The following is an 8,363-nucleotide window of genomic DNA, read 5'->3' on the forward strand; positions in this document are numbered from 1 at the left end:
TGGAGGGAGGTCACGTGACTGACAATCCCATGCCCAGCCACTGTGGCTATGTTGGGGGCTAGCAATGTCAATGTAGCCTGGCAGAGCGCCACCTCTCGGCTGCGTACTGAAATGGCCGGGATCATAGTCAGCCTGCTCAGTCCCAGCAGAGCACAGCCGGCAGCACGCGCCTTCACACCACCCTACCGCGCGCTCCCGCGCTTCCTTCGCTGACGTCGTGGAGGGGGCGCGCGTCGTGCCCGCGCCCACGGGAAGAACGAGAGAAGAGAGTAGAGGGGAGGAGGGGGAGCGGAGTAACAGGAACGTGTGGAGGAGAAAGTGAACCGGACCGGAGGAAGGCAGGAGAGGGACGGATCACCGGCGCTGCCCCGGCTGCGGGACTTGGAGGACGCCTGATCTTCTCGGTAAGGGATTCGGAGAAGGAGGGGTCTCCGGTGTAACGGTGAGAGGTGGGAGGGCTAGCGCTCAGCTTCCCCTCCCCGCCTGCGGTGCCTGGAGCTCGTGCCGCAGTTCTCTCCTCGGTCCGCGCTCTACTCATCAGCCAAGCTTGGCATGGGTACCCCGTCTTACCTGTCATTCCTTCCTGTCTGTGCCAGGTCATGTCATAAAGGGGCAGATGTTTCTGATTGGCTGTGACAGTCCCAGATTTAGTCCCTGTAACTGTCAGCCCTGTCCAGTAACACAGGAGACCATTTTCTTCTGATATATTGTGGGCCGCTTTTACCTTTTTAACTGGAGAAAAAGTATTTTCCATCCGATTAAAGTCCTCGCAGAGAAATGTTCCTTGTTTCTCCATGACAGCGCTGCACGCGTCAAACTAAGATGAGTCCCTTTAAAATGTTGGCAGCTATGTAGTGCCACCTTGGCAAGCAAGTGCAGGGCCCTTTAAAATCCATTGGGCTAATGCAGGATGTCAGATTTTCACTCCGCTGATGACAGAAGTGCTGGGTTACATATGCCACATGGCCCTCCTGGCAAGAGATTCCTAAACACGCCGGTGCCGGTCGTTAGGGGTTAACAATATTGCAGATGGCACTGTATTGTTGTGTCTAGTCATCTCATCCTTGTCTTGCATTATGCAGAGGTTTGTCTGCTCTTGTGCTTTTTTTTTTTTTTTTTTTTTTTTATTCTGTTGTTTAGGTTTGTTGGATTCTGATGTACATGGCAGTAGATTTTCAAGTAAGATCTGCCAGGAGTGGGAAGTTCCTGAGGAACTATCAGGGTGTTCTGTAGGGCATCTCCGACACATTGCTGGTGGTGTGGATGCTGGCAGAAGATTCACCGCCGTGCGTCAGATCCACAAAAGCCATGGAACACTTTTATTAGAAATACTGACAAGTGTGCCAAATTTAGGTAGTTCAACGTAGCGGAAATTTTATGGTCTGTAGGTAATGCTGCGACACATTCAGTAAGATCTACCTCTGTATCGGATCTAAATAAGTGGATTATGGTAGGATCTCCTCCGTGTTGGTGATAATTGTGTGGACCTGTCCTTCCGAAGTTGGATAATTAATTATTATTATGTACTTTAATAACTTTACATAACAAAAATTCTGTATATCTTTAGAAGAATGCTATAAAATATTACATAGAAAAATATAAAATATTACAAGTGTACAGTATGTATACAGTATATGATATGCAGTGTGTGTGTGTATAAAATATATATATAATTTTTTTTTTTTGCATACTTTGAGGTTTTTGTAACTATGTACCTCCACTTATGAAACTCTGCAAACTTCATAGGTGTGTTGCACCGAGCAGTTCTGTTAGGCCTCATGCCCCCCCCCCCGGCATTTAGCCCCTGTGCACCCGGAGGCACAGGAGAAGTGTCCAGCCCTGCTGCCTGCACCCGGTCAAAGTCTGACAGGCTGAAATATGCTGTGGCTGGACACTATACTGAGTGGTACTCGCATTTACAGCCCTATTCATTCAGGAACGAATGCCCAGAATGAGGAATACTTTCATTCAGGCATATACACGAGTACCACTCAGTACAGCGTCCAGCTCTTTCCAGTTGCAGCATATTTCAGCCTGTAATAGACTTTAGACAGTCTACAGGCAACAGGGCTAAGAGCTGCACCTGTGCCTCCCGGTGCGCAAAAACGCTGGAATAAGTTGCACAGGGGCTAAATGCCAAGTGTGCATGTAGCCTGTGTCATGGTTCACACATACAGTGGGGATCGAAAGTTTGGGCACCCCAGCTAAAAATTTGTATTAATGTGCATAAAGAAGCCAAGGAAAGATGGAAAAATCTCCAAAAGGCATCAAATTACAGATTAGACATTCTTATAATATGTCAACAAAAGTTAGATTTTATTTCCATCATTTACACTTTCAAAATAACAGAAAACAAAAAAATGGCGTCTGCAAAAGTTTGGGCACCCTGCAGAGTTAATATCTTGTACTGCCCCCTTTGGCAAGTATCACAGCTTGTAAACGCTTTTTGTAGCCAGCCAAGAGTCTTTCAATTCTTGTTTGAGGTATCTTTGCCCATTCTTCCTTACAAAAGTCTTCCAGTTCTTTGAGATTTCTGGGCTGTCTGTCACGCACGGCTCTTTTAAGGTCTATCCATAGATTTTCAATGATGTTGAGGTCAGGAGATTGTGAAGGCCATGGCAAAACGTTCAGTTTACGACTCTTGATGTAATCCCCCGTGGATTTCGAGGTGTGTTTAGGATCATTATCCATTTGTAGAAGCCATCCTCACTTTAACTTCAGCTTTTTCACAGATGGCATCAAGTTACCATCCAAAATTTGCTGAAATTTTATTGAATCCATTTTTTCTTCTACTCGTGAGATGTTCCCTGTGCCACTGGCTGCAACACAACCCCAAAGCATGATTGATCCAACCCCATGCTTAACAGTTGGACAGAGGTTCTTTTCATTAAATTCTGTGCCCCTTCTTCTCCAAACGTACCTTTGCTCATTCCGGCCAAAAAGTTCAATTTTAACCTCATCGGTCCACAGAACTTGTTTCCAAAATGCATCAGGCTTGTCTATATGTTCATTTGCAAAGTTCAAACGATGATTTTTGTGGTGAGGACGTAGAAGAGGTTTTCTTCTGATGACTCTTCCATGAAGACCATATTTGTACAAGTATCTCTTTATAGTGGAATAGTGTACCACAACTCCAGTGTCTGCCAGATCTTTCTGGAGGGATCGTGCAGTCAAACGTGGGTTTTGAATTGATTTTCTCACAATCTTGCGAGCTGTTCTGTCTGATATTTTTCTTGGTCTTCCAGATCTTGCTTTAACTTCCACTGTTCCTGATGACTGCCATTTCTTAATTACATTCCGAACAGAGGATATTGACATCTGAAAACGCTTTGCTATCTTCTTATAGCCTTCTCCAGCTTTGTGAGCGTCAACTATTTTCAGTTTCAGTTTTCTAGAGAACTGCTTAGAAGAACCCATGGTGCTGATTGTTGGGGCAAGGTCAGATGAGTCTGGGCATTTAAAACCTTTGAGATTGACATCACTTGGTCTGCCCAGACGATGATTGAGAACAATCCATGACACTGGCAGGTCTCAGCTTGGCAAAGGGGGCAGTGCATGCTATAAATTCTGCAGGGTGTCCAAACTTTTGCAGATGCCATTTTTTTGTTTTCTGTTATTTTGAAAGTGTAAATGATGGAAATAAAATCTAACTTTTGTTGACATATTATAAGAATGTCTAATCTGTAATTTGATGCCTTTTGGAGATTTTTCCATCTTTCCTTGGCTTCTTTATGCACATTAATACAAATTTTTAGCTGGGGTGCCCAAACTTTTGATCCCCACTGTATACGTCCTGAAAACACTCAGTTTTCGAATGCGATTTTGCCATGTGGTTCAGTGTGTTTACCATTGCATTTTTGTGCGATTTTAGTAGAGGTGCGATTCTCTTTCTCCCATCCTCTCCTATGTAAAAGCCCTGTGCAAAAATGCATATGATTCGCACTGCTATCTGAACAACCATCTCTGAATGTCACTAACTTTTATGGCTTGAGATTTGAGAACTCATCGCTCCAGACTCACACAGCATCCACACTGAAAATGCTCTACGTCTGCATGGCATTCATCGACCACCGACATAGGAACAAATATATGGGCATCATAGTGGCTTAATGGTTAGCACTTCCGCCTTGCAGTACTAAGGTTGGTGGTTTGAAACTCAACCATATCACCACCTGCCTGGAGTTTGCATGTTCTCCCTGTGCTTGCATGGGTTTCCTCCTGGTACTCCGGTTTCCTTTCACACACCAAAGACTTTAAAAAGGTATCTGCAGTACTTTTCTGTGTTTTTATTGCGACTTGCATTGACCTTTGTGCATATTATTATTACTATGCAGGATTTATATAGCGCCAACGGTTTGCTCAGCGCTTTACATTATAGTGGGAGACAATACAGTAACAATACAGTTCAATACAAGAGGGATTAGAGGGCCCTGCTCCTTGGAGCTTAAAATCTAGGAGAGCGGGGTGAATGGTACAGTAGGTAGTCACTGTGGGGGATGGAGTGGTTGGAAGAGTAGAGGATACCAGAATTAGCAGAGGGTGGGATAGGCTTCCCTCAAGAGAGAGGTTTTCAGTGATCGCCGAAAGGCAAGTATAGTAGGTGATAATCTGATAGAATGGGGTAGGGAGTTCCAGAGGATGGGTGATGCCCTAGAGAAGGCTTGGAGACGAGCATGGGAGGAGGAGGTAAGGGAGCTAGAGAGTAGGAGATCTTGCGAGGAGCGGAGAGTACGGTTTGGGTGATATTTAGAGATCAGATCGGTTATGTAAGTTTATTTCAATGAAAAACCACCTCCAAAAAAAAAAAAAAAAATACTAAAACCCCACAACACAAACAACACCTTCCCCTGAAGGTGTTACGGTTATGTAAGTTGGGGCAGTGTTGTGGATGGCTTTATATGTCATTGTCAGAGTTTTGAATTGTATCCGTTGGGCAATGGGAAGCCAGTGGAGGGATTGACAGAGAGGGGTGGCTGATACAGAACGTTTAGTGAGATGGATGAGTCTGGCAGCAGCATTCATGATAGACTGAAGGGGGGATAGTATTGGAACCTTTCAAATAGGTGCAACTCCAATTTTGTGGCGTGGCACTGATTTTGAAAAACGGTTCCTGCATCATTTTTGACAATTTCATGTTCGGCTTGCATAGACATCTTTGCATGAAGTCGCACTGACCAGCGGCTTTGAAATCGCGCTAGCTCAAGTGATGTAGCACAGTTTCAAAGCTGCATTCAGTGTGAACCAGGGCTAACTTTATATACTATTAGTAAAGTTAAAAAAAAAACAAGTAAACCGTGTCATGTGCTGAAACAACGAATCACACCGCTTGGAAAAACTGCCACCAACCATCAACAACTTCCTCTGTGCCCTTGCGATAATTGGCAATGATCAGGTATTGAAGGACGCTATAAGAGTTGTGACAGATTTGATTGTATAATTCCGATGCATAATCTGTCACACACTCCAATGTTTGATGCACTACTGAGTGTCTGGTTATGAATTTTTCTGCATGAGTTTCGGCATATCTTGCCATGCAGCCACTGGCAGGCGTTGCTGGAATTTATAGTCCGCTGGCTCCTGCCGGTCCGCAGTTTGTACATTAAAGTGTCTGTCCACATAGCTATAAAGTGATCTTGCAGCAGCTGTGATTTCTTTTTTTGTAGATTTTTTATGTTGTGTGGTGTAACTACGTTTTGTGCCAGAGTTGTGATGTGACCTGTCGGAAATGTGTTGGACTTTTGATCACCTTCCTTCCAACAGTGTTAACCCAGCGCTCCCTCCTGCTGTGTAAATATCTCAGCCGGCCTGTGCTTGATTTTCTGTGGACACCGGTGTTTCAGATTTGTTATACAGGGCAAGTTACGAGGCTGCGGAGAGGTAACTGGAGCCAACAATGTTTCTTAATAAAGTAAACACTCTTGAAGTGCTTTTATAAGGAGCTGCTAGAGGACACAATGCTTCAAGTGTACCTGTCATTTGCCCATTCTGCAGGTAGACATGTTTTGTAAGCAGTAACAAGGACTTTCACTATCCGGTTCCAAGGATCTTTTTCGTCAGTGGATCCTGATGATCATAATTCTTTCATGATACTTGTTTAAAGATGCTTATAGTTTGACATCCCTGATTCTTCCTTTTCCCCGTCATCAACATGTTAATGACATTTTTTAATAAACCCTTTCCGTTTTCATTAAATTACTTATTTTAGACCCAGTGAGATTATCACTGGGTCTCTGTGCTTCTCTATGCAATACAGAGCAATCGTGGCGGGTGGGAGGGGCCAGCAGATTGCAGTACACAGCTTGCTAAAAATACCACAACACACTGCTTCAAGTGTTATTAAACTTTTTTTTTTACAAAACAAGCATGTCTATACTTACCTGCCTTGTTCAGCCCCGATTCTTTTCTTATGGGTCCCCCGCCAGCTCTCCAAGCCTGTCCTGTTCAGCAGGTTCCCCCAAGGATATCCACTTTACATGGGGACACCTGTGTGTGCTCGCTCCCGAGCCTGTCCTGTCTGCGTCCATAGACACAGAGCGGGTGGCTTGTTTCCGCTGCCATGTCACAGCATTTGATTGACAGCAGCATGAGCCAATGGCTATCAATCCGTCCAATGAGGAAGGCCAGAACTGCTGCTCTCATGCACATTGCTGGATTAGATCGGGCTCAAGGTAGAAAAAGGGGGGGGGAGCTGCAACACTGATGGTTTTTCACTTTAATGCATAGAATGCATTAAAGTGAATAATCTTAAGGCTTTAGAACCACTTTCAGTACTGCTGTCAAGAGCCCTCAGCCATGATGCAAGCAGTAGGCTTCCTCTTGAAGGGAGTTATGCAAATATTAGAATTCCATTATGTGTAGATGTTCTTCTGGAGGAGTGAGTGTTTCTAGGCAGGCTGCATTTGCCTGAAGACAGCCCAGGGTAATAGCCACGTGATGCTGAACCCCTATGATTGCAAGAGCTGGAATCCAATGAATGAAAAGTGGGTCAGGGACAATAAGGGTAGGGAAGGAAGAGTTAAATGATGCTGGATGTCCTTCAGCCAGGAAAGGAAGCCTCTACCTGGCTTGCAGAAGATTTGTATGCATACTGAGAGACGCTCACAGTGTGCATTGAAATCAAAGTAAGCAATCTGAGTACAAGAAGGTTGGAGGTAAGGCTGGAGTTCAGATTTAAAGTAGAACTATAGGCAAAATATTTTTGTCATTTTGGATTAAGGGAGGGTTATAACCCCTGTCAGATTATTTTTCTTTTTAAAATCTATTGGAAAATGAAGAAATTAGAAAAAAAAATTGTTCTTTTTCTTCACTTTTTTTTTTTTACATACTGTCACCAGTGCAGTACAATGTCATCATATAACTGACGTGGCAGTGATCAGGGACACTGCCTTGTGACAGTACCAAAAAAAGTAATATTTTTTCTTTTTTTATTGTTGTTTGTTTTTTTTCTGGTCATTTTTAATACACTGTGACCAGAGCAATATAATATTACCATAGTAACATTGTACTACTCTGGGGGAGTGATCAGGAATTTTTTTTACACATTATGCTTTTTCATACCAGTGAGTTTCACTGGTATAAGCAACAATTTCTACTGAATGACATTGATTCATTCAGTGTATACTATTGTGGTTAGCTCTGATTGGACACAGCTAATCACATGGATGGGATGTGATCAGCCCTGTCTGTACCATGTGATTACTGTGACCAATCACAGCGAGCAACGCAATAGTACACAATGGATGGCATGGATAAAAACCATCTATTGTGTAAAATTGTCACGTGATGTGCTGTGATTGGTCACAGCAATCACATGGTACCAGCAGTGGGCGGCGCACTGATTGGTCATCTGCTGTGTCCGGTAGACACACTGGGTGACTGACCACGCTGCAGTGCAGCCCATTCCAGGAGGAAGTCATATGATGTCAACCTGGAACAGTGAATGTTCCACCCGGTCTTCATTTGACTATAGGCTGGGCGGGAACTGGTCTAAGTGTCAAGGTGAAATAAGAAAAACGTATTTAGTACATCTCTGGAATACATGTATATTTCCAATGTTTTATTCCTTTAAACACACTGCAGGTACAGAAAAATAACTGTTTGTGACAGAAATATAGTGGGCTCCAACTTCCTCTTGGACATGACAACACAGCCCTGAATTCCTCTAAGTACATGGTGTCAGCCCTACCTACTCAGTTTTCAGTGGACTGCAATGAACACAGCCCTCTCCTCATCTCCTCCCCCTCATCTCCATCATCTCTTCTCATGTCCTCCCCCTCATCTCCATAATCCGTTCTCATGTCCTCCCCCTCATCTCCATAATCCCTCCTCATCTCCTTCCCCTCATCTCCATCATCCCTCCTCAC

General features: G+C 44.0%; 1 protein-coding gene across 1 annotated transcript in view; it reads left to right on the plus strand.

The window, feature by feature from the left end:
* Positions 1 to 206: 206 nt before the first annotated feature.
* Positions 207 to 8,363, plus strand: part of LOC149462827 (rab GTPase-activating protein 1-like) — a gene marked incomplete at its 3' end in the record, with an annotated part of 162,451 nt that continues 154,294 nt past the window's right edge. Inside the window, exon 1 of the mRNA XM_089676349.1 lies at positions 207 to 404. The remainder of the gene's footprint in view (positions 405 to 8,363) is intronic.

The sequence above is a fragment of the Staurois parvus genome, unplaced genomic scaffold, assembly GCF_062004578.1.
Source record: "Staurois parvus isolate SC_StPar_1 unplaced genomic scaffold, SC_StPar_1.0 ptg000166l, whole genome shotgun sequence".
NCBI lineage: Eukaryota > Metazoa > Chordata > Amphibia > Anura > Ranidae > Staurois > Staurois parvus.